Genomic DNA, 25699 nt, shown 5'->3' on the forward strand with positions numbered 1-25699 from the left:
CTTAGAACCCACAGGACTACTTTATTTAAATATAGTATAAAAGCAATGACAACAGAGTGCACTCACTAGACTATTGCGCCTAGCTCCACAAAGCTACTTAGGCACCTCATCTCAGACTTAGATATTTAGGCACCTCTGTGATCCACAAAACTCCTACTTGGCTGACACCCAACTCTGGACATGCCTAAACTCACTTGGGATCTAAGGGTATGTCTACACTGCAACGTTAACCCAGGGTTAGTGGGACTTGAGTCTGCTGACCCATGTTAGGGAACCCTGGGCTTGAGCATCTACATTGTATTTTAACCCTATGTTAACACTTTCCTAACCCATGGTCAAACCTAGAGCTCTGGCGTTCACACTGCAGTGCGCAGACCCAAGTCAAAGTAACCCTATCCCAGAGTCTCTAGCGCCCCTCCTGAAATGTGGCCCATCAAGCCCAAGGACTGTAATGCACTGTGGGAAAACTTTACTGCCCAGCCTGTACATTACTAGGAAGCAGCTCACTGCAAAAAGCTTGATCAACACTCCCCATTGCCAACCCAAGATTTTGGGTGTTGTCTCAGCTAGAGCTGAGCAGGATTAGATGACATGAGACCAGATTTTCAACAGAGTTCAGTCACATTTTCAAGTGCTCAGCACCCACAATTGTGGCCACATTTTTCAAAGTCCTCAGCTCTTATTTAGACACCAGAATAAGGACCAGATTTTACATGACAACCACCAGTTATCATTGTAACACTTATGGCCAGATTTTTCCATTGTGCTGAGCTCCTTTAACAATCTGGCCACTTATTTTGGAGTCTATCTAGGAGCTGAGCTCTTAACAAGCTGGCCCTATCATAGATGATGAATTCTTAAAAAATCCAGCCATGGCACTTTGAGCAGCTGTCGGCAACCCAGTGTTACTACCACCAATGCAGCTGAAGTAGATTGTAAGCTCTTTGGGGCAGAGAAAGTCTTTTTGTTCCATTTTGTACAGCAGCTAGCACAACAGGCTCCATGACTGGGACTCGGAGGTTTTACTGTATTACAAATTATTAATAAATAATAAATAATAGTAAATAGGTAACATCAACAGCGGGGCAATTATAGCAAAAATCTCCCTAGGGTAGAAAAAGCTTCATATATTGGTTATCTAATATAAAACTTGAGAATAAAATATTTGAATACTTTCCCAAAAATCTATTAACTAAGTGTATTCTTGGGAGTCTCGTACAGGATAAGGATAGAAAACGTAGATTTTAATGTTTAGGATTAGGACAATCATGTCTAGGACATGTGGGCTGCCTGCCTAATAATGGAGTAGACACCTCCCAAAATTGACAACAAGAAGGTACCACTACAGGAAGTCCTTAAACTTCTCCTGAGCACTACATGAAGAAAACAAAGTCCACTTAAAAGATAGGCACCAGGTGATCACTACAGTTCTTTCCTAGGCAATATCTCTGGAGTCAGTAGCAACTTCTACTGTAGGTTTTAGAAATGGAAACGGTGTGCTTGTTAGTGGCACCTGGGTTTGCACTAAATTTGAAATGTCAGATTTAAAAACAAGTACCGGTACTTACCATAAACACTGTGGTCTCAAGCAGAATAAATTTTTACTGGGCTAGAGAATGCTTTAATTTTTCAATAAAATTAATGAAATAATTTATTTCTAGAAACAATTTTTTAAAAAAACTATCAAATGCATTGTTACTCTATGGAAAAGAGTGTTCTTGTAATATTAGGGTTAGGGTTTATGCAGAGAGATTCTAAGAAAAGACAAAATCTCCACTGCAGAAATTAGGGTGACCAGATAGCAAGTGTGAAAAATCGGGACGGGGTGAGGGGGTAATAGGAGCCCATATTAAAAAAAGCCCTAAATATCAGGACTGTCCCTATAAAATCAAGACATCTGGTCACCCTAGCAGAAATGGACCTGAACTGCACTTTTTAAAATCTGGATCTGAACTTCAATGTCCGGGAGTGTGTGAATTTGGATTTTTGATTCAGGCTCATCTTTAAGCTCAGAAACAATAAAATATTTCCTCTACCCTCTTTAGTTCCCCACCAATACCTGGGCCAAACCCTTTTGATGATGAAAGGTTGGACTGCACAGAGTGGAGTCCAAAAAACTAATGACAATAGAGTCAGCATTAATTTTTCTGAGAAATAACCAGTGAGGTAAATGATCCCTCAGAGATCAACTCACTCCAATCTCTTCACCTTCTCCACACATCTTTCCTCCCACAAAAAAAAAATGCACAGCTCCACGAGGAGAGACATCAATGAAATTGGCAACAACCCCACACCCCCTTTGACAAAATTGGGGCTGCATTTCTTAATTTTCTGCAGTTTCCTTGCCTCTGAGCATAAGAATAGAGGACATTTTCTTGTCCACCCCGTACTGTACTGTCCTTTGTCATTTCAGGGAGGAATGCTGTTCTGTACCTTTTCTGACACTACCACTGAGAAACCATTGGTACATCATTTCCACCTTGATTAGATGATCACTTCTTTGACATATAGAAACAAATTCCACATCTGGAAGGTTCATTTAAATTAGCTGTTCAGGTACAGTGTGATTTGTTTGGGCTCTGATGTCTTTTAATTTAATAACTGAGCATGCAGTTTTCCTCATTCATTTGATCCATATTGGCTATCATTCCTTATTTTAAAAGACACTTGATTATATGGATGATATCTACATCTATGATAAGTGTGCTGCATAATTACAACTGCCAACATCCTATGATGATTTGCTTTAAATTATTTTGATCCATATCTCCAAGAAAGTTTATGTGACATAGCACATAAGGTTGAGAGCTACACAAATGAGAGAGAGACTAATATCTGCCAATAGAAGTTTTAGTTTTCCATTGGGAATATTTTGGAGGCCTTTCATTATTATACTCTCCAGACTGTCACTTCCTTCTTTATTGAACTCCCCAGAAGATTCACAATGAAAAGACAGCAACTCATTATTGCAGATGAATGACAACATTGCATTTTTCAATGAGGTATAATATCAACTTCGGAAGGGTGTGGACCCTTTCTGTTTAACTTGGGAAGATTCAAATGTATATGGAACCTAACAGGACAGTTGCATGGAAATACTTCTCTGCAATAACTCTTCTGACATTGGTTAATTTGCTTGAGAGTTTCACCCAGCAGAATTTGACCTAGTATCTTCCCTTTTGGTTCCAACCAGATAAAGTCCCCCACTTACTTTTCAGTACTTTTGAAACAACTATGAGCACACAGGGAAGTCAAGTGTTTCCATGTTTCCACACCATCCATCCATCTCTCCTGCCTACAGGAAAATCCTTCACAGCATTGGGAGATTAGAGGACATAGTGGAACACTTACATTCTTAATAGTAGCTGGAATACATCTAAGTAAAGGACATGATAACAGCACAAATATATTTGACTAAGGAGTCTCAGAAATTATTTAGGACAGTATTAAGGTGGTATGATGCAATAAGGAGTAATGGGAAGAAATTAAGAATGGAAAATTTATGATGAATACCAGGAAACACTTCATGACCATTTATTAGGTTAAGGAATAACCCTGCCACCCACCCCCAAAAGAGTGGTGAAAGTCCTATGCCTAACTAACACTTGACTGGACAAAATGCTACAAAATGTGCAACAGTAATCCTGTATTAGCAGGGAGATGGATTAGATTATTAAAGGGGCACTTTCCATTTCTGGATATATGATTCTATGATAACAAATGATGACTGTGCTGAATGTAAGGTATTATTCAGAGACAAACTACAGTAGATATAAAGCTTGAGGAAATTTTGGATTATAAAATCCAGTTCTAGCTAAATCACTGATTATGTTTAAGGAAACATTTATTTTGTATTTGTTTACAGAACACACTGTTGTGCTTATTCAAAGATATAGTAGCCATTCAATTTGTAATACCACAAGGCAATTTGTTCTATGTAGAGCTGATCAGAAAACAAGATTTCTGTCCCACTGGAAATTCCAACACTTTGAAAAAAATCATCCTGAATTGGTATGAAAAGTTGGATTGTCCAAATATTTTGTGGAATGGAAGTTCTGAATCAAAATATTTCAGAAACATCTAAATGACTTTATCAAAATGCTTCATTTTGATAATGTCAGAACAATATAAAATATGAAATACACACATATGGCAGTTTTATAACACATTACACAATATATTAAAAGTTAAAAATTTAAAGCTGAAATAAATAATAAAGTCAGAAGGAAACAAAACAAGAAAGTCAAAACAAAATACCCCATTTCAATTTCAAAAATAATTTTGACATTTTCCCACCAAAATTGTCTAAATTGACATGTTCCTGCAAATGTTTAGATTTTATTTAAAACGGTATTTTCTGGTGGGAAACTGTTCCATCAAAATCACCAGCTCTAGTTCATATAGGCAGCCATTACATAGTAACTCTAAAAGTTTTAGCTCAAATGTAAATACATAATTGCACTACACCTACACTCCACCTGCTGATTCAGTGCTAATTAGATAGTCCCATTCTACATTCCATTTATAGCACAGCTTTTCAGAAATACCATATAGAAACTGTTACTTTCTTTGATTGTTCTTTGATTGTTGAACCTAAGGTTTCCTCCAACTAGAGCCTAGACATAGTCTTAAAAACATCTACTATTATTTATGATTAGTTATATAGTGCTATCCATGAATGGTGATTTATGGATATGTAATATTTGCAAGTATTTTTTCAAAACACGTCCCGAACTAATAAGGAAGGATCTTGTAATACCCATCGCTTGGCCCCAGAAAACTCTTGCAGAGGTAGGCAAAGTAATCCAAAGGCAAATCAAAGATCTGCACAACATTTGCCAGGCTAACATTACTTCTGGTATCTTCATTTTCATGGGACTAACGTTTCTTCCTACCTACTAAGTTTATATAATACTAATTATATGAAAGCTTTTCAGAATTACTCCCTCAAGCCATAATGCTTGATCAATACCATTTAACCTTAGCTCAACTAAATTTAGCACAAGGTCTCTCTCTAATCTATTTCAGCCATAGAGTCTCCCCAATATTAGTCTAATAGAAAACTGTATGAGTTTATTTGAACTTAGATTAATTGTTTCTAGGTAGATCAAGGTTGGACTGATATTAATTACATACCATTTTATAAGCAAGCAAGAGAAGGATGCTACATAAAACCGTATCTTATAAAACCTCTCAACTTATCTTACACATTTTTACTTACTCGTTATTTTTCCTGCTGCTATCCTGCACTTCTATTCTTTCAACATGTACTCTAAATTATACCATCTTACACTCACACCTATTATTGTGTCCAGCAGGATTGTATAATTTACTAATCCATTTATGTAACTTCTGAAGTTGCTTCTTAGGGTCCAAAACAGTCTGGAATAAGTCAGTGCAACTCTCACAGAACCCTGAGGTCCAAATTCAGTAGTAATGTAAATGGATTTTATACTAAGGGTAAACTGTTAAAAAAATTGTGGAAGTGGTAAAGTAGCACACACCTAATACCAGGTGAGCATTATATGACAGTGTAGATAGAGTGTAACTTGCACATTTTGGGATGAAATGGAAAAGCAACTAGAAGGACATAAGATAATGCTAGCTACTTCCCGCACACTCACTTTATCTTACACCTTCTGTTAGTTGCTCTGCCTCCCAAGCCTTATCCCCTTGTAAAGTTACACTTCATGTTACCATTTGTAAGTTACATTCATTTCCTGACCATCTCATACTTATGTAACCCTTCTGCCAGGCGGATTCGGCAGCGACAAGGGCTAGGTTCAATATCTAGGGGTTCCTTTTCAACAATACAACTCAAAACCAGCATGAGCCCTGACCCAGTAACCTGGGAAAATTGCATACCACCCCCTGCATTCATCTAAGAGGCAATACTTCCCTTTTCACAAGCATGGAGTCTGAGTATATAAAAGAAACTTTTAATAAAAAGGAGGAATGTAACCCAGCATTTACTTGGGAAAACATCACAAACAGAAGACCTAGAGTTCAAAGGTGCATTGGCATGAGTTCGCCTCCCATCCTGGGGCGAGGAAAGGCACCCTGCTGTCTCTGCTGTCCAGTCACAAGTTCTGGCATCAGCACTCTCTGCTGGCTGCTCACTGCTCCTGCCACTCTGCTGGCTACTCTGCACCCTCTGGAATGTCTTCAGGTCCCATCACTTAACATAGTTTTCAGTGATTTCAGCTATTAGTGCCAGTGCAGGCTCAGTCTCTTTCATCCCAAAGCAGATCTAAGGCTTAGACCCAGTTATCAGTGATTTCCGCTCTATTGGTGTACAATAAAAGATTCTCAATTAAGCCTCGATCAGCTCTGTTATTACACAGTGGAGAGAGGAAGGGTCAAAGATGTCTATGACCCTTAAGCAGAGCCCACAGCACCAAATACAAGGACCTGTCCCCAACTTCTCTCTTTGGCACCCCTGTCTAGCAAGTGCAGTTTAGTTGAGGGTGAGTCCCTCAATCATGGTATGCCAAGCACAGTTCTGCTCTTCTTGATTCACATGACAAGGATAACTACACTTTCTTACCCCTGCCCCCAATAACAAAGTGAATGGGGATCCAACACAAGTCAAAAGTGATCATTTGAGCAAAGCATTTGGGCATGTCTATGCAAACAAGATCAATTCATGAAGTCTTCTCTCCCAGCTCATCACTAGTTGTCAGGGTAGAGCTCATGCAGACCCTACTTACACTATGTGTAACTTTTACAACAGAGTTGAATTTGGCCCATGAATTCCTGGGAACAAATCTTTACAAGCTTTTTGACTTGAGCCAAATTAGTCCTAATTCCCATGCAGTGAAACTCCATTGAAGTCAATGGGCTAAACTCACTATTGGCCTAAGCGGATAATTCCACTGAAGTCAATGGAGTGTGTAGTATACTACTAATAAATTTGCTTCAGTCTATTACACAGGGTGCAGGTCAGGCCAGAACTTACACAGCCAACTGTCATTAACTTTTGTGATATTTACTGCTAATGTTTATAGATAAAACTTAGGTTTTGCTTCACAAAAAAGACTACATTAAAATGATTTTTACAGAGTGGGGGAAGACTTTTGTGGATTAAAAACAAAATGGACATTGTCAACTAATTTCACTAATAGCTGCCCTTTGACCTAAACTTCACAGATGCTTTGGCAACACAACATATGAAAATTTTCACTTTACACCAATTAGATAGGAGTTATGTTTTTGTTGGTAAACTGAGGGAGGTGGTTTGGAATGGAACTGCCAAAAGGTATTCAGATAAACTCAGTACAATCATCACAAACTGAGAAGGTGTGTTCAAATAGTATTGTTAATAATGACCACAATTAGTTACACATTTATTACTGTCTTTATTTTATTTCACCTTTTCATCAGACACATTATTTGTGCTAACAAGAACATTTAAAAATAGTAATTCATCAATTTAACAAGCTTTTTAACATACTACACAAGTAAATCAAAGCTGATAATCTTAAAATATCAACATGCCATGACAAAAGCCCCTAAAAATACTGGGTGGGGGGAGGGAAAAACATTCCTGAAAGCCTATTATAAAGAGGCAATCCTGTAGTTTGTTTGTTTTTTGTTTCGGTTTGGAATTTTTTTCAGTAGATCAGAAGGAAAGACATGCTACAAACCTAAGTCTCCATAATGCCTTAAATAGAGCAGATCTGGTATGGTTCCCATCTGGGAGAAATTGGTAAGATATAGAATGCTCATGCAGTGTCTGCAGCTGTCTCCAGTGGATTGCCACCTGTTGGAAGAGAGATCGTGGCTAGGGCCAAGGGAGGAACAGAGTCAGTAGAACCAGGACTATGCAGATTCACCTACCAAACTCCTTTGCTGAATTCTACAGCCGTGAGGGCTGGTCCTGCTGCCTTAGCATTACAGTAGCAGCAAGGGAACAGTTCTTTAAAATATTTGGAAGACATAATGCTAAACCCAAAAGTCTAAACTCAATTTACTCAGTAAATAGTCAGTTCACAGGTCGAAGCAGAAGGGAGGTAGAATCTCCTATGTCTATACCCAAAAACACACACACTGCTGCAATCAACATTAGGTGCAACTGATAAGTGAGTCTTTTTGGCAGTCCACAATTAAGTGCATTGCAGGAATCCAACCTGATGTCACAAAGACACACATCACAGGTCAGTGTGAGGGAGATAAATTTGAAATCTGATCATTCCAAAGTGTTTAAAAGATACCTGGGGCCATTACCAACCCATGATGAAAACAAAAATCAATCCTGCACATAAAACCAACACATCTGTGACTGCAAGAAGCATTTTATACCTGAATATATTATTCCAATAGAGAGAGATACAGAACCAAATACAAAATCAGAAGAAAGGCAGTTTGAATCCCCGAAAAATTCTTCAAACTACCCTCCCATCTGCTGCAAATTAATGACAATGTCCAAACAAGGCCTGCATAAAATATGTTTCCACTTAAAAAATACAAGATATTGTTTGGGTCTCTGGGTATTTCCTTTGCATTCAGAAGCTCCCCACATGTAAAACAAAAACAAAGATGAGAGGTGTCCTGCCCCCTAACATCTCTTTGGGCACCCCAGGGCTTGTGTCTGTAAGGCCTACAAAGGGCCCCGCAGTTGTTTGGCAAATTTAATTCTTAGACTAGTTCATGCTTATTGACATTGCATCTTGGGCTCGAAAGACCAAACCCAAATAAAAATTAAATCTTTCCTACTCGAGGGTATTCAATAGCAAATAGTAAAGTGGGAAAGAGGGAGGCAAGTGGCAAAGCAGGAGCAGCTTCGAAGCAGGGGAAGTAAAGAATCCAGGAAAAGAGGCTTCTATCATTTGGTCTATTGTACTAGAGAGAAGGAACAGTGATCACTGACAACAAGGCAACTACTGCCACCTTTAAAAGAAACTACCAACCTGTGTTTATTATGAGGGTAAGCATTGCCCACGGACCACTACAGTAATGTGCATATTGTCCTCACTACTTGATTCTTACCACAGTGGTGCCTGAAGGAATTATCCCAAAGAAATTGGAGAACAAGAAGGTTTTTTTTGTTTGGTTGGGTTTTTTTAAGTGTTCTTAACACCCCTAATGACAACAGCAGCAGCAGCTGCCACCACCATCCCCAGGCATCTCCTCTGCAGGGACTCTGTGGTGGAGTTCCAAAGCTCCAGTTTCCCCCAGCAGCAGCCACAGCACCAGCAGCCCCTTCACAGCCTCTCCCCCATCCTAGTCACATCAGAACCTACATTCTATCAATTCCAGCAGAACACCAACATCCCAGAACTCCAGTCACAACAGCCAATGATTCTGTATGACCCCCTCCCTTTGCCCTGTTCCACTATGACCTCTGTTCATCCTTCTGATCCTAAAGTAAACTTCTCCCTTTACCCAATCCTCATCTTCCTCATGCCTTTCTTCCTCGTCCTGCCTCCCTCTGTCACTTCCCATGCTTCTGTCACCCCAGCTTTATTCCCCTCTAAAAAAAATACCAAAAATAAATCACTGTAAAATGTAATTGGAACAAAGGTTTAGCTGTCTCGATAACTTTAAGAGTCACACATGATGTAGTACAGTCATGTGTGTTTATATTTGTAACCCCCAGCCTTTCCCCATTATTACTCTTTCTAACCTGTTTCAGCTTGTCATTTTACATTGCAAGCTCTTCAGCCAGAAAACAGGTCTCATTTATGAGGTACCAGTCCAATACTGGGTGCTCAAAATGTAATTAATAATGGTAATTTTAAATGTAAAATATTCATATTTCAGCAGGGTAGTATAGTACACCACCACCACCTTCTATACAATCAGTTGGTTTTTAAAATGTGTCTAGGGATTTTTAGAAATTGCCTCTTAATAAACTGCTTTGTGAATAAAGTGTGAAAGACAGACAGCAAAGAACCAAAACACAGAAAAGCAAAACTCAGTCTTTTAACTGACCTATGCTTAATAAGTCAGTGTGTAACACAATATGCATAATCTTCATCCATATAGAACAATGAAAATAAGCATAGCCATACACATAGCTATGCAATCAGAAACTGATGTAATTATGTAATAGACACATATGCTCACTCTCCCACTCTCTGCAACAGTTACACAGTTCGCTTTAATTGCAGTTCTGCCCCCTCCGACACTCACAACTTAAAAGGTCAAGGAACAATATCTTAACCAATTGCTTTAATTAAGGTCATGCATCACGTTTGCTGAAGGAAAGACTGCTGGTATCTGGCAAAGTCCACAGTTGTCAGACACACTTGATTTAATTTAGTAGCAACAATAAAAACAAAACAATTAAATGGGGGAAGAAGAGGAGAGAGCTTCAAAAATTGAAGAAACTGTAAGTTTTAAAAGACACGTTTCCAGGATTGTTTTCTTTGTTCGCCAATCTCTCTTCATTTGCCTTTTCTCTCTGGCTACCACCTTCAAGTACTTAATCTCTCCTCTCTGTCTCTTTCCCATTCTTTATACAATTGTGAGTAGATGACATTCTGAGTGTTTGAGAGAGAAATTTTTGTTTTTATTTTAATGTAAATAATAAGCCAGGCATGTCCCATAGGTAACTCAGATACTATTCATTTCAAATAGGCAGGTTCACTGCAGGAAACCTAAGGTTGATAATTTTGGGAATTCTGACCACCCATTCCCCACCCTCACTGAGTTGCTAATATCACAGAAGTGAAATCAACATTCAATTTTATTATTAATTTAATAACCTGTTAGACAGAGACCCCTTTCAGTCATCCAGGAATGATGTCCCTATAGAACAACATGGAAATTATTTTAGCATAATGTGGGGTTATAAAATAACGCAATAACTAGCAATAGTATTAATTATTTATTAATATGCATTTATATGGCACTTTACAAATCACAGTTATTTCCTGCATCCAGAATAAGAAATTGCTGTGGTATCTCAGGTTTCAGAGTGGTAGCCCTGTTAGTCTGTATCAGCAAAAAGAACGAGGAGTACTTGTGGCACCTTAGAGACTAACAAATTTATTTGGGCATAAGCTTTCATGGTCTAAAACCCACTTCATCAGATGAATGCAGTGGAAAATACAGTAGGAATATATATATATACACACACACAGAGAACATGAAAAAATGGGGGTTGCCTAACAAGACTAATGCCCCTACTCTACTTGCATTTCATTGATGACATCTTCATCATCTGGACCCATGGAAAAGGAGCCCTTAAGGAATTCCACCATGATTTCAACAATTTCCATCCCACCATCAACCTCAGCCTGGACCAGTCCACACAAGAGATCCACTTCCTGAACACACTACAGTGTTAGTAAGCGATGGTCACATAAACTCCACCCTATACCGGAAACCTACTGACCACTATACTTACCTATATGCCTCCAGCTTTCATCTAGACCACATCACATGATCCATTGTCTACAGCCAAGCTCTAAGATACAACCGCATTTGCTCCAATCCCTCAAACAGAGATAAACACCTACATGATCTCTATCAAGCATTCTTAAAACTACAATATCCAACTGCTGAAGTGAAGAAACAGATTGATAGAGCCAGAAGAGTACCCAGAAGTCACCTACTACAGGACAGGCCCTACAAAGAAAATAACAGAATGCCACTAGACGTCACATTCAGCCCCCAACTAAAACCTCTCCAGCACATCATCAAGGATCTACAACCTATCCTGAAGGACAATCCCTCACTCTCACAGATCTTGGGAGACAGACCAGTCCTCACTTACGGACAGCCCCCCAACCTGAAGCAAATACTCACCAGCAACCACATACCACACAACAAAAACACCAGCCCAGGAACCTATACTTGCAACAAAGCCCATTGCCAACTCTGTCCACATATCTATTCAAGGGACACCATCATAGGACCTGATCACATCAGCCACACCATCAGGGGCTCGTTCACCTGCACATCTACCAATGTGATATATGCCATCATGTGCCAGCAATGCCCCTCTGCCATGTACATTGGCCAAACCGGATAGTCTCTACACAAAAGAATAAGTGGACACAAATCAGACATCAAGAATTATAACATTCAAAAACCAGTCGGAGAACACTTCAACCTCCCTGGTCACTCAATTACAGACCTAAAAGTCGCAATACTCCAACAAAAAAAACTTCAAAAACAGGCTCCAATGCGAAAGTGCAGAATTGGAATTAATTAGCAAAATGGACACCATTAAACTAGGCTTGAATAAAGACTGGGAGTGGATGAGTCATTACACAAACTAAAAACTATTTCCCCATGTCACTTTTTCCCCTACTGTTACTCACACCTTCTTATCAACTGTTTGAAATGGGCTATCCTGATTATCACTACAAAAGTTTTTTTTCTCCTGCTGATAATAGCCCATCTTAATTGATTAGTCTCGTTAGAGTTCGTATGGCAACCATTTTTTCATGTTCTCTGTATATATATATATATTCCTACTGTATTTTTCATTGCATGCATCTGATAAAGTGGGTTTTAGCCCACGAAAACTTATGCTCAAATAAATTTGTTAGTCTCTAAGGTGCCACAAGTACTCCTGTTCTTTTTGTGGTATCTCAGTTACCATTGTGTGGTAGCTGTTGGCAAATACTGACATTTAATGGCAACCAGTGTAATAAGAATAATTGACAAAAGAAGTGGGTTTTAAGGAGGGGAATGAAGACGGAGAAAGAGGGCTACTGCTGGACAGGAAGTGGGAGATTATTTCTAACATAGCAGTAACTTGATAAAAGTCAGAGAGCAGAGTAGAAAGCAAAGGGAGCAGTAAGGATATATAAGCAGGAGTTTGATTCTAAAGTAGAGCCGTATGGGGAGAACAAGTGGAATACATTTAATATAATAAGAGAGAGGAAGCCAGTGAAAGGATTCAAGGAACATGGTTATATGGGAGAGGGCTGGGAGAAGACGTGTTTAGTATAAACAGGAGTGGGGAAGAGAAGAAGTTTACCCAGGGATAGAGGAAGGGGAAAAACTCTGTACTTGGACGGAGGGGAAAAGGAGAAGGGGAGAGAGGGAATTCAAGGATAACATCATGACTGCAAGCTTGGAAAAATAGTGCACTATCAGTAGTGACGGTGAAAAAAGATGAGAAGCTCATGTTCGGAAAAAATGAGCTTGAGATGCTGGCAGGACATGCAAGAAAAGAGGCTAGAAACCGGCAGAGGGTGAGGAGAAAGATGGTGGAATAGATTAGCACAGAATATGTTTGTATGCTGGTTTATTGCCATATATCCTCCTAATGTTGTCCTATCCAAATTTAATAGCAAAGCAGGATTAGGCTGCAGCTGGAATTGAATGGGAGACTGCCCAAAGACACCTAGTTCTGTGGGAATTTTGCACCACTAGCAGGTCATGCTTTTCCCATTGAGTCAGTATTGAACCAATGCTATAGCAAAGTATTAGAGGGTGCTTTGATGTTAGAGGTGCGGCCTTTCAGATGAGAAATAAAGCCAAGTGTAACCGTTGCAAAACATCCAACTCTATTAGCATGGGTTGATCCTTCTGGTCAAGGCCTGAGTGGGTTCTGCGGATTCACTAAGGCAGGAAGCTTATTACCTAATCTGGATAGATGAGAGATGAGAGTGTTTTTTGGGGGAGAGTGGATATAGGATATAGACTGAACAGAACTGGAAATGGAAATCAGGCAGCACTCAAGACTGGAGAAAATATGAGATAACATTTTAATTATTAATTAAATCATTGTTAATTTGTTTGTTAATAAAGCCAACTCCCAGGAAGCTTGGGTTGGTTTGTTTTTTACTTCCATGAGTAATCTACACTCAGTTGAATAGTGTTATTGATTTAACTGAAACAACTCATGATTTAGGATTATTTACATGAGTAAGGGTTTGTGCAGTAGCAGATCTATAAATGGTAAACACTGGATATTTGAACTACTCCTGATCATAAATGGGATTACATTACAAAACAAAAATGCAACTTGATTTCCAACACCCCTAAATCTGGACTAAATACTTGAAACAAGTTGATGCATCAGGATTGATCGATCACCAATATTGTGGAGCAGTTACTTTATAGTCCTGGTTTTTTTAAAATATGTTCAGGGTCACTTTCCCTCCCCACCTCTGCACCTCTTTTCATTCATAGTTCAGGCCAGCCTGTGTGTTAGCAAACTTCTTTCTGTGTGAAATCAGTTTTCTGAAAGGTTCTGGAAAACAGCTTCTCTTTTTGCACCTGACTCAATTTCTGGGTACTGTTAGTTTTGCTGTGAAAATCTGAGTTCCCTACGGCAGAGTTTGCCTTGAGGCAACTTTGCTACTCATTACATCTAAATGATTCTCTGCAAATTATTCTTTTCTGCTTGAACCCTCTGAACTGATTATTTTTCCTGTCTTGTTACTTGGCACATAAGTAAAATACAAAATCCAGTTTGAATGATAAAATTATTTTTTGTATGGTTTGTCAAATGATAAGAAGTCCTATATGAGTTCACATTGAATTAGGGGTTCTATGAGTGCCAGACAATTCAAAGACAATGAGCATTTACCCTCAAAGTTCCTCAACTCATTTATAGTAAAGACAACTAACAGCAGATAAAACATAATGGTTTACACTATATACTCAAATACTTTAACAGTAAAATCTTCTGGGAATCAGAATGCATTATTTAATCAAAATACATATTTATGAGTGTTTTTTTCTTTCATGGCATCTATATTATATCTTTTTGAACATCTACACGTTTGTTTATGATTTTGTCAAAGAATCATAAACCAGACTTCTTTGATAATGAGCCATTTAATGCAATTGTAATGCTGACACTAACATTAAATAGTGAGCATTACTGAGAAAAGATTTGGTCAAACTTGTCTATTCTAAATTATACAGAACAAAGGCAATTTTACAAATTTACCAGCATATCTCAATGGAAGCCTTTTAATGGGGCTCAGCTCTTTTTCGTTGCTTAATAATAAAGACTAGCATCTAGATTGCTTTGTATTTAAAGTAGTATTATACAAAGTTAACAGATAATATTGATTGGCATTGCCAGCACCACTGATTAGATTTAATTTACAATGCCAGTCCAGTAAAACCTAATTTTATTTAACTTATATTCTCAATTGTTATTACACATATCAGTAAAGGCTATTTCATCTTCTTTCTTGTATTCTTATGTTCCAATACTAGTCAATATTTTCAACCAAAATATGGAATTTTAAGGAGTTATTTCAAAACATTTTCAGTCCTAAAATGGTCCTGCTGTCACAGAATCTGAGATGACGCTCATGTTTTTGATCAAATGACAAATACCTGAAAAACAGGAAAATGAAATTTTAGATCTGCTTGCAACAGGCAAAACAAAGGTTATCAAGATGAAGTCTACTGCTGCCTGGTTCTGATATTGTCCCACAGAGAATTCTATATAAACCTTCCCAGAGCTTTGCAAACACCGCACTTAAATTGTCATGATGAATGGCTACAAATCATTCCCTCTCTGAAGACTTTTAGGTGAAATGTGCTTGAATCCTGTTTCTTTTGGATATAGCCCAAACCCAACTCTCTTAACTAACAAATATCACTAAACTTGACAGATTCAGGACTAAAAAGTACGAAGAAAAACTAATTACTATCAGATCAAATGTAGAAATCAGATTCACTTTTTTGACTTGATTTTGGAAGGACTGACCTCAACCTCCCACTTTATGCCTGTTATTATTCTGACACAAATAAATGCAGGTCAGTTTTGTAGGCATATATAAATGTGGCAGAATTGATGTCATTTTGATGACCACAAACCTGATTTGCCATTGTAACCATGTAGTTAGATGTTTACAGGTACATCTACGCTAGTGACTGAGCACATGTCCTTGGTTGGGCTTGGGCCATAACCTCCCTATTGTCAACACTTAACTCCTCGAAGGAAATCTCTGAAGGAGAGAAGAGGGTGAGTAAACTAGTAGGCATCAGGGGTGTTGGCAAGTACATGCTTTGGGCTGTGGTACAGCCCTGAAACTATGCCACTGTGCTGTCTGGACAGCAGTCAGGGGCGTGTACCAGGTCTTGAGTTTCAATAGAACTCCACCCCTTGCCACAATGCATGGAACCCTTTTCTGACTGACCAATCTATGAAATTCCCTCTTCCTCCATTCTCAACAACAGTAGTGAGTTGTAGTGACCCAGTCAGAACAGCTTTCCACTGCACTCTTTAGATCAATACAGGTGAATGTGAATCCTGCTCAGAGAGCAGTGACGTGGCCAGCTGACCACACCCAGGTGATGATCAATGTGTGATCAGAGTACATCACCCTCCACCACTTCTCCTGTACTGGGAAATTTCATACAGGCAGGAGCAGCTGGGCATTCAGCAGACTCTGGCCCAGTGTTGGGAATGCATCAAGCACCTGGAGCTCCTGTACTGGAAGGCAAAAGACTCCAACAGTCACACTGCTCTCTGTGGCATTGCCAGAGCTGCTAATGTGGCCATTCCAGTGCGCTTGCAGCTGTCAGTGTAAACACAAGCACTTGAAATGGGGGCTGCCTGAAGGGGCTCATGAGTTGGCCTCTTTGTCTGACAGGATGCTGGTGAGGGCCAGGGTGACAGGCAGCAGGAGGAAGACCTGGAGGATGAGGAGTATGTGATTCTGCACCTCTACCCAGAGAAGCCAGCTGAGGAAGCCTCCTCTGCCCCCTGCCAATGAACCCAATGAGGACTCTGAGCCAAGGCAGGAACCAGAACCCAAGTCTGGAAAGTTACAATGGATCTGCTCCCTCCTCGCCAACATCCCCTCTTGCTCTGGTGTTAAATTCTCCCTTTGAAGATCCAGAGCATTTGAAGTAGAGTGCATTGACTTTTGCTCCCTGGATAATGTGCCATGCATTGCTATGTCTCTGTGTGTTTGAACTGCAGTGCTGAAGCCACAGCATTGTCACGCCCCATTCCATTACCAAACTCTTCCAACTTTCCCCACTCCCTCCCCAGCCACCACTCTGCTCCTCCCTGAAATGGTCCTCGAGCAAGACAGAATTCTAAATCAATGATTATATTTATTTCTGATGAACCACAATTATGCATTTGGGTTCTACAGCTACTTCCTTAAAAAACATTTTATGCAGAAAAATTCAGTGAGCCACTGTGCATTTCTCATCAGCCGTCAGGTAGCAAAGTTAGTTCCAGCAGTCCTTTCTCCTTTGGAAGTGGACTCCCTGATCTTCCTGTGCCTTTGCAAACTTAAGCCACAAGGGATGGGAGGGGTGGGGAGTGAGGTTAGTTACTGTGGTCTTTTCTCCCTTGGAAGATTGCAAAGTCTTTACAATCTCTTTCCCAGGTGTCTGCCCTCTCCCCGCACAGTGCCAGGCCCCAAAAGTGGGAGAAAGCAGGGTTGGAAGAAGGATCCAGACTGGCAGTTGGGTAAAAACACTGCAATGTCCTTTTCCAGTTGCCTGCGGGGAAGACTTGGGGTGCTGAGCTGAAACCTAATGAAGTGTGGTGTGCCTCTTTCTTTCCCTGTCCATTTCACCACTGCTAGGCTGGCACAGGGACAGGATTGCTGGCAAAAGCTTGGGACGGGGGGTTCTGGTTCAGAGCTGCATCTGCATGAAATCTTTGTGTCCTAGATGAAATTGTAGTCAATTTCCATTCAAATTGCATCCCAATCCTGTAAACATATTTCAGAACATTTCTGTTGTTGCAAAAACTCCAGCTTCACCAGCAGCACAATTCTGCTCAGTCCAACTTCTTAGCTGACCAAACTGATCCATTCAGCAATACGTGGAGGGCTCACCATTAGCAAGAACATCTCTCTGACATAGATTGCCAGATCTCATCCACAAGACTCCAAAGCCTTTCTTCTATTGTTATACTTTGAAAAATGCTTGGCTTTCACACTTTTATTCCATTAGTATGTGCTTCTTTTAAAATGTTTCACAGCATTTCTGTATATGTTTTGATTGATAAAAATTGATTATTTTATCCGTTTTTGCCTGTACAGGCAAATAACTGTTTAAACGTACCTGTAGATAATCTTCAAGAGTCTAGATAAACAACATCTACAGGTAGCCCTTAATTAGTTTTCAAGTGGAAACTTGCAACTATACAGCAAAGGGCATCTTCAGTTTCTTTTTTTCCTTTTAATTCTTCATCTCTAAAAAAAACAAAACAAAAAATCATCTAATTTTAAAACCATGATTTAAAAAAAGCACAGACTTGTGCCACTAAAATCTACACAGAAAATAACTGCTGTTTTTTTGGAGAAGTAACAGTTGATTAATCATTTCTTTTTTAGACTATATTGCAGCTGAACTCCTGATAGAGTGGATTGATTGATTTATAGCAACATATTTTTAAAAGCTCTTGATAACAACTAGGATGTCTCTCTAAAGAATTGCATAAGAAAGAAAGCAACAAAGAAAGAAAGATGCAGTGTCCAGAAATGAAGTGCAATTAAAATTTTCCTTTAGAAAAATCATCCCAAGCTATTTCAGCTCCCTCCCTCCACTTCTGCAGAGTGCAAACAGCATCGGTAATCCAGAATCAGTTCCATGCCTTTGTGCCCAGAAAAGTTGCTCAGGGCTTGGCTACACTTACAAGTTGCAGCGCTGGGAGTTACAGCGCTGGTCATGCAGCTGTGTAGGGCCAGCGCTGGAGTGTGGCCACACTGACAGCTACCAACACTGCAGTGTGGCCACACTTGCAGCATTTCCAGCGCTGTATTGAGAGGTGCATTGTGGGCAGCTATCCCACAGAGCACCTCGTCCCATTTTGGCGCTGAGTATTGTGGGAAGGGGAAGGAAGTGTGTGGCTCATTCCGCTTCCTGTGCCAACACCCCGTGTTGCATCGCTTCACATCCCAGCATTCACAGTCTTTCCGACCATTGTGAGTCTCTTTCTGTTTTACTCTCTGTCTGTGAATCGCGATTTCTGTTGGAAATGGAGCCCGAGCTGCTGAGGACTGTGATGATGAGTGTCGTCAGCACAACACGTTTGGCAGTTGAGCTATTCCTTCAGCTCCAAAGTGACAGTGAGGAGTCCGACGATGATATCGATGATATCGAGTCGCCTGCCGCATGTGACACTACAGTGCTTGTGGCATTCACGGAAATGCTCAGCACCATTGAACTCCGCTTTTGGGCTCGGAAAACAAGCACTGAGTGGTGGGATCACATTGTCATGGAAGTCTGGGATGACGAGCAGTGGCTGCAGAACTTTCGTATGAGAAAAGCCACTTTCATGGGACTGTGTGCTGAGCTCGCCCCCACCCTGCGGCGCAAGGACACAAGATTGAGAGCTGCCCTGACGGTGGAAAAGCGGGTGGCTATTGCAATCTGGAAGCTGGCAACTCCAGACAGCTACCGGTCGGTCGGGAACCAGTTTGGAGTGGGAAAGTCGACCGTTGGAATCGTGTTGATGCAAGTTTGCAGGGCAATTAATCGCATCCTGCTAAGAAGGACCGTGACTCTGGGGAACGTGCAGGACATTGTGGATGGCTTTGCACAAATGGGTTTCCCTAACTGTGGAGGGGCAATAGATGGGACGCATATTCCTATTCTGGCACCCCCCCCCACCTAGCATCATCACCTAAATCACTCGCATCAATATCGCGCATGTCATCATGTGTCAACACTGGCTCTAGTCCCTTCATTGCTGGTCTAGGTCTTCTTCAGGTATAGCGAGGAGTTTGGGAATATCATACAACATCCCAACTATGCTGCTGTCTTTCTTGAGCTGCATGAAAGGTTCTTCAACTGACTGTATTGCACAATCTAGCACCTGGTTAAAGAATTCAACTTTGAATTGTTGTTTGGGGTCTCTTATGGGATTATTCCATGCCTCATAATCAAAATGTCATCTTCTTCGGTGACTCTTGTATTCTTGAATGGGTGGGAAAATAGCTTCAGTGTGAAGTTCCTCTGCCAACTTCTGTGCACTCTTCAGAACATTTTGAAATCCCTCATCTGACTGGTAAGACTGTAGGTATGACTGTGCTTTGTCTAGCTGTTCCATTGCTCCAGATATATCAAGGTCAACACCTTGGAGTCTCTTGCTTACAACAGTATGTCATGCCACAACACTAAGCCACACAGAAATGTGAACTTGTGTATGTTTCTAATGATTCCATTTCCCTCTGTCCCTGTTCTCTCATGAACAGTTCCTGTCATAGCATTATCCTCCATAACGACAACTGTGGCATCATCTATCTTCCCAATCTGGTGTTTGATAGGCTTTATTGCCTCCACTCGACTTTCCCATTGTGTTGTACTCAGTGGTTTCAGTGTCAGAGAGGATGTTCCCAGATGTTGCTTTAAAATACATAGATGCTTTGAATTATATTTTAAAAATCAGCAGCCTCACTAGAAGCTGACCCTGCATCACTGACCACCAAGTTCAATGAATGAGAATGCATAGGACAAAAAAAAGCTTGAGGGTTTAACTCTTAAATCCGTGTCTGCACTCCTCTGTTCTTTCCTCTCATGTTGGCACCATTATCGTAGCCTTGACCTCTCATGTCAGCTATCACAATTCCCGTATCTTCCAGCTTTTTAAGAAGCACATTTGTCATACCAGCTCCTGTAATATCATCAATGTCAATAAATTCTAGAAAATGCTTTCTGTCAGTCACCATTGCAGGGACATTTTCACTAGGTTCTGTTGTTGTTACAAAATGCACCATTGAAGTAATTTGTTCTGTGTGGCTGATGTCAGGTGAGCAGTCCAGAATAACAGAGTAATATCTTGCTGACTTCAGATCTGCCACAATCTTCTGTTTGACTTTTGTTGCCAGTAACTGTATGATCTTATTTTGAATTGTTTTTCCAAGGTGGTGGAGTGTACACATTTCTTCGGTGGTGACTCTTCTTAGATGCTCTGGGAGTACAGCATCAAACTCAGCCATCAGCTCCACAATTTTAAGGAAGTTTCCATTGTTTGGCACATACAGCTGATCTGAAGTGCCACACGGTGCTAGGTTTTGGGTAGCAAGCATTCTCACAATGGCAATGAGCCTTTTCAGAACATTTTGTGAGTAAAGAGACTCTGATGCAATCTTCTCTTGATTCTAATCATCTATGGTGGCCTTTAACCTTAGTCGCCTCTCAAGCTCTTTCCACCTATGGAATGCTCTCTGGTGATTTGCTGTCTTCTCATGGCATGTCAGATTTCTAGCCAGATTTTTCCAGTCCTTTGTTCCCATAGAACCCAATGTGGCTGGAACATTAGACTGGAAGAGTTTGCGACAAAAAAAGTATGCAGCATTCTGGGTTTTTGAGTACATAAGCCATGGCCTTTCCACTTTGCCACCATTGGGGATTTCACGCCAGTAATGCGTTGGATAGAAACTTCTATGGTCATTGTCTTTGGGGAACATGAAGTTTTTCACTTGCTGTGGCCCATGCAGTACAAGGAAGTCCCTCAGGCTACTGCTCAAGTGGATCCACAGTCCTGGATCATCTAGACTTAAGGAACTAAACTCAGCAGCAGCAGCTGTTTCTTGCACCTCCACCACACTCTTCTCTGATCTACACTTTTCTTCAGGAATGTACATGGTTACATCGATTTGAGATGGAGATATGGATGCTGCAGTAGCTGCCAGGTGACCTGCACTCTAACTAACTGGAAGATCAGGCATCTCCTCACCACCCACATCCTCACTGTGGTCGGAAAGCTCACTGTGAACATTTGTGTCATATATCTCAGGAGAGCTCCTTCCTGCTTAGATAGAAAAGCTTCCTTTGCTTGCTTGCTTTTTCTGAATGCTGCCCCAGAGGGGCATTTTCTTCTTTCACTCATGACTGCTGTTCTGTGTCAGCTATAGTGTCTCTCAACACTCAATTGAAGGGGACAAATAAAGAGACCGGTAGCAGGGCCTGAGTGAGGGAAGATATCCGTGTCTTAAGGGCCTAACTGGCTCCTACTACTTCAGTTGACTGCCTGTTCTCCTCAAGTGGGTTCAGGGTAGTAGCAGGAAACAGGAAGATCCCTGAGAAGCTGATGTTAATCAGTCCAGGCTCCTGGGAGTGCTAGAGAGGTACATAAGATGTTCCTCCTCCTCTCTCTCCCTGCAGCTCCTGCTGCTTTCTGTTATTCCCTCTCACCGTTTCTCCTGCCTGCCTGTTATGTCTCTTGTGCCCTCCTTCCTCCAGCAAAGCACTTCACCATCTCTGTGCATCTAGAGCAGTTTTCTACACTCTGGGTCCTAGTGGCGCCCCCCCCAACAGTTTGGCACCTGAGGCGACCGCCTCAGTTTGCCTCATGGTAAGGCCAGCCCTACCTCCAGCCTCACTCCCACTCCCGGGCACTGCCCTCCCACCGTCGCTGAGGATGTGCGTGGCTGAGCAATACTTGCTGGAGCACTGCATGGCTTTGAGGGAACAGTGCTTCTAACCCTTTTAATTTCTATCTGTGTGACAGACTTAGATGGTAATATCTGTCCTTTTGGGGGGAAATTGAAGTTAGTTGAGATGGGCTGGAGCTGCTGTTGTTGCTACAGTCCAAACCCATTTCCTAGAAGACAGTTACTAGTTTTAAAGTCTGAGGGTCCAATCTTCACATCCTTACCTAAGTGACTGATTTTGTTTTCTTAGTAATGTTGGTGGCACCAGGCATGACCCAGTGTTGACAGAGGGGTGGAAAATGACAGTGCCAATGAAGGCTCCCTGTATTAGGCCTCTGCTTGTCTGAACCGCTTCCATGTTTAAACTTTAATTAACCCCACAGGCTAGATGGAAAGAATGGAATGTGTGGCAACTAGTTATCAGTACCAGGAGGCAATTATACAGCCTGCTTGCACCTGGCTAAAGGGAGTGAAACAGAATGACCGGTCAAGAAAAGTTACTAACGAGATAATATGTTTTTTGCCAAGAATGATCTAACCTGTTTAGAGTAATTGCTGCTTCATAATGTATTTGCTGTATGGGAACTAAAAAGGAGGGAGAAGAGGGGGGGGAAGGGAGGAGCTGGGCATTGGGGGTAATAGACATGCTTAGCTAAGATCATGTATAAAGACAGAGAGCTGCTTTTCTGGGGTGTGCTTGATCTGAGACCTGACTGTGTCTCCGAGCACGCGCTTTGAGATCTCAAATAAACTTTTTTTTTGCTTCTCCACCCTGGTGTGTCTAATTGGAGCGAGGCACTCCGGGCAACGAATCACTGTTTGCTGCCTCAGGCCTTTTGGGCCGGCAACAGTTTTGGCGTCCCTGGGTGGGCTTGAGGCTAAATTTAGCCTTGCCCGGACCCCTCCTGGAGGTCGACGGATTGCGGCGACGACCGATGCCTAGCGCGCACCGGTGACTTCATCGGGGGCCTCGGCGGAGACGCGGTGTGGTCGACCCCGGAGGGCACTACGGTGCAACGCGCTCAGATAGTGGAGAAGCAGCTACGGGCGACGGTGGGGAACCGGTCTCGTGGATAAGGTAGGAACAGTCCAGTGCTGTTAACCTTTTGTTTGCCTGTTAAGACCTGGGGACGCCCAGTGTCTTCCCATAGGTATGGGGCAGGGACAGAGTACAGGCAGGGTACGGTGTACACCCTTAGAATGCATTCTGATGAATTGGAAAGTGTTTGAAAAAGATCCATTGACTAAAAGTAAACTGAAAAGATTCTGTACAGTAAACTGGCCTCAGTATCAGCTAGAGGGCCAGGAAAGGTGGCCACCGGAGGGATCACTTAATTACAACACGATCCTTCAATTAGCTTTGTTTTGTCAGCGAATGAATAAGTGGAATGAATTTATGTATGCACAGTTGTTTATGTTGTTGAGAGATAGGTCAGATCTGTTGCAAGAGTGTAATCTGACTCCGACAGGCTCGGCAGTCACTGTTGTTAGTTCCCCGAACCCCTCCCCGGTTGTAATGGCAGAGTCGGTGTCCCCTTCGGCTCCTACACCCCCACTGTATAAAGACCAGGTGCCTCAGGTTTCAGAGATTGCTCCTTCAGTGGGATTTTATCCGTTGATTACTGAGACTGTGGTGGCTCGCCCGGGAGCAGAGGGGCGCCGGGCCACTACTATGCTAGTTTACTCACATGTGCCTTTTAACCCAGTGGACTTAGCAGCCTTTAAGGCACAGGCAGGGGAATTCTCCACGAATCCCAGCAAGTTTATTTCGGTTTTTGAGGGATGTTTTGCCAGTCACAAGCCTGACTGGGATGACTGTAATATCCTTATGAGGACCCTGTTGTCTGAAGTGGAGAGGAATCAGGTTATAGCTAAGGCAAGAGAAGAAGCACAACTAAGGCATGATCGGGATCCAGCTAATGTTGCCACTCCTGCCAATATGGTCCCCCTAGCAGATCCTAGGTGGAATCCTAATGAGCCTAATGGTCAGACCCGCCTCACTGTGTACAAGGAGCTGCTCTTGCTAGGACTCCGACGCTCAGCTGTTCGCCATAACAATTGGGCCAAGCCTTATGAGCTCATACAGGAGCCTAAGGAAAGTCCGGTCGCTTTTCTGCAGCGCATCCGGGATACCATTCGGCAAAACACTAACGCAGACCCTGATAATGCAGCAACTGAGGCAATTATAAAAGGTATCTTTACCAGCCGTGCTGCCCCTGACATTAAAAGGAAATTGCAGAAAAAGGAGGATTTGATGGGCATGTCTGTGGCACAGATTTTGGAAACTGCAAACAAGGTTTACAGCCTTAGAGAGGGAGAGAAGGAAAAAAGGCAAGTGAAGATGATGGTTGCAGCAGTACAGGCCAGTGACAAGAGGAAGTTTCAGGAAGGTGGTGGAAGGGGCCGGGGGATGAGAGGTCGTGGACGTGGGCGCCCTGGCTCACAGGAAAGGCGTTTGGGTCGCAATCAGTGTGCCATATGCCGGAAGGAGGGACACTGGAAAAATGAGTGCCCCGAGAGGGAAGATACCCCTATGATGGCAGCAGAGAATCAAGACTAGGGGTGTCAGGGGAGACGGACTATCCTGCCCCCGGAACCCCGAGTAAAAATGCGGGTGGGAAATTCTGAAATAGACTTTTTAGTAGACTCTGGAGCGGCTCGAACCGCTGTAAATCAACCCCTCCAGCTGCCTGTGGCAGATTCCCTCACTGTGGTCGGCGCTACAGGAAAAGGAATCAAATGTCCAGTGTATGCCCCAGCAGAATGTGCTTTGGGAGACAGAACTCTCTCCCACAAGCTGGTTTACCTCCCCGACTGCCCAACGCCTCTACTGGGACGGGATCTGCTTTGTCGCTTAGGTGCCACCCTGCACTTCACCCAAGATGAAATCACCCTTACCTTGCCCCCAGAGAATGCCTGGATAATGACTCTTGCAGTTGAGCCCTCAGCCATGCAAGCCCCAGAGTGGAGCCAGTGGGAGGACCAGGTTTTTCCTCTAGTATGGGCATCAGGGGTCCCAGGAAAGGCAGTACATCACACCCCCATTAAAGTTCAGCTCCTGCCAGGAAAAAGTCCGGTGCGGATCAAGCAGTATCCGATAAAGAGGGAGGCCAGAGAAGGGCTGCAGGAAACTATAAATCAGTTTCTGAAGTACGGGGTACTGCGAGAATGCCAGTCAGCCTGGAACACCCCCATCCTGCCTGTTCGAAAGCCCAATGGCACCTATCGGCTGGTCCAGGACCTGAGGGCAGTTAATGAACGGGTTAAGACTCTGCACCCCCTTGTTCCAAACCCATATACACTGTTGGCATCTATAGGGGGGCAGTACACCCACTTTTCAGTCCTAGACCTGAAAGATGCTTTCTTCACAATTCCGGTCGACACACAATCTCAGGAGATTTTCTCCTTCGAGTGGGAAGACG

At 42.0% G+C, this 25699-nt stretch overlaps 1 long non-coding RNA gene across 1 annotated transcript in view; it reads right to left on the bottom strand.

The window, feature by feature from the left end:
- Positions 1-14406: 14406 nt before the first annotated feature.
- LOC123351897 overlaps positions 14407-25699 on the bottom strand; it is an 83263-nt gene continuing 71970 nt past the window's right edge. Inside the window, exons 2-3 of the long non-coding RNA XR_006574077.1 lie at positions 17962-18092; positions 14407-15261 (exon numbers count right to left, since the gene is read on the bottom strand). This is a non-coding gene — a long non-coding RNA (uncharacterized LOC123351897). The remainder of the gene's footprint in view (positions 15262-17961; positions 18093-25699) is intronic.

Source organism: Mauremys mutica, chromosome 1, assembly GCF_020497125.1.
Source record: "Mauremys mutica isolate MM-2020 ecotype Southern chromosome 1, ASM2049712v1, whole genome shotgun sequence".
Classification (NCBI taxonomy): domain Eukaryota; kingdom Metazoa; phylum Chordata; order Testudines; family Geoemydidae; genus Mauremys; species Mauremys mutica.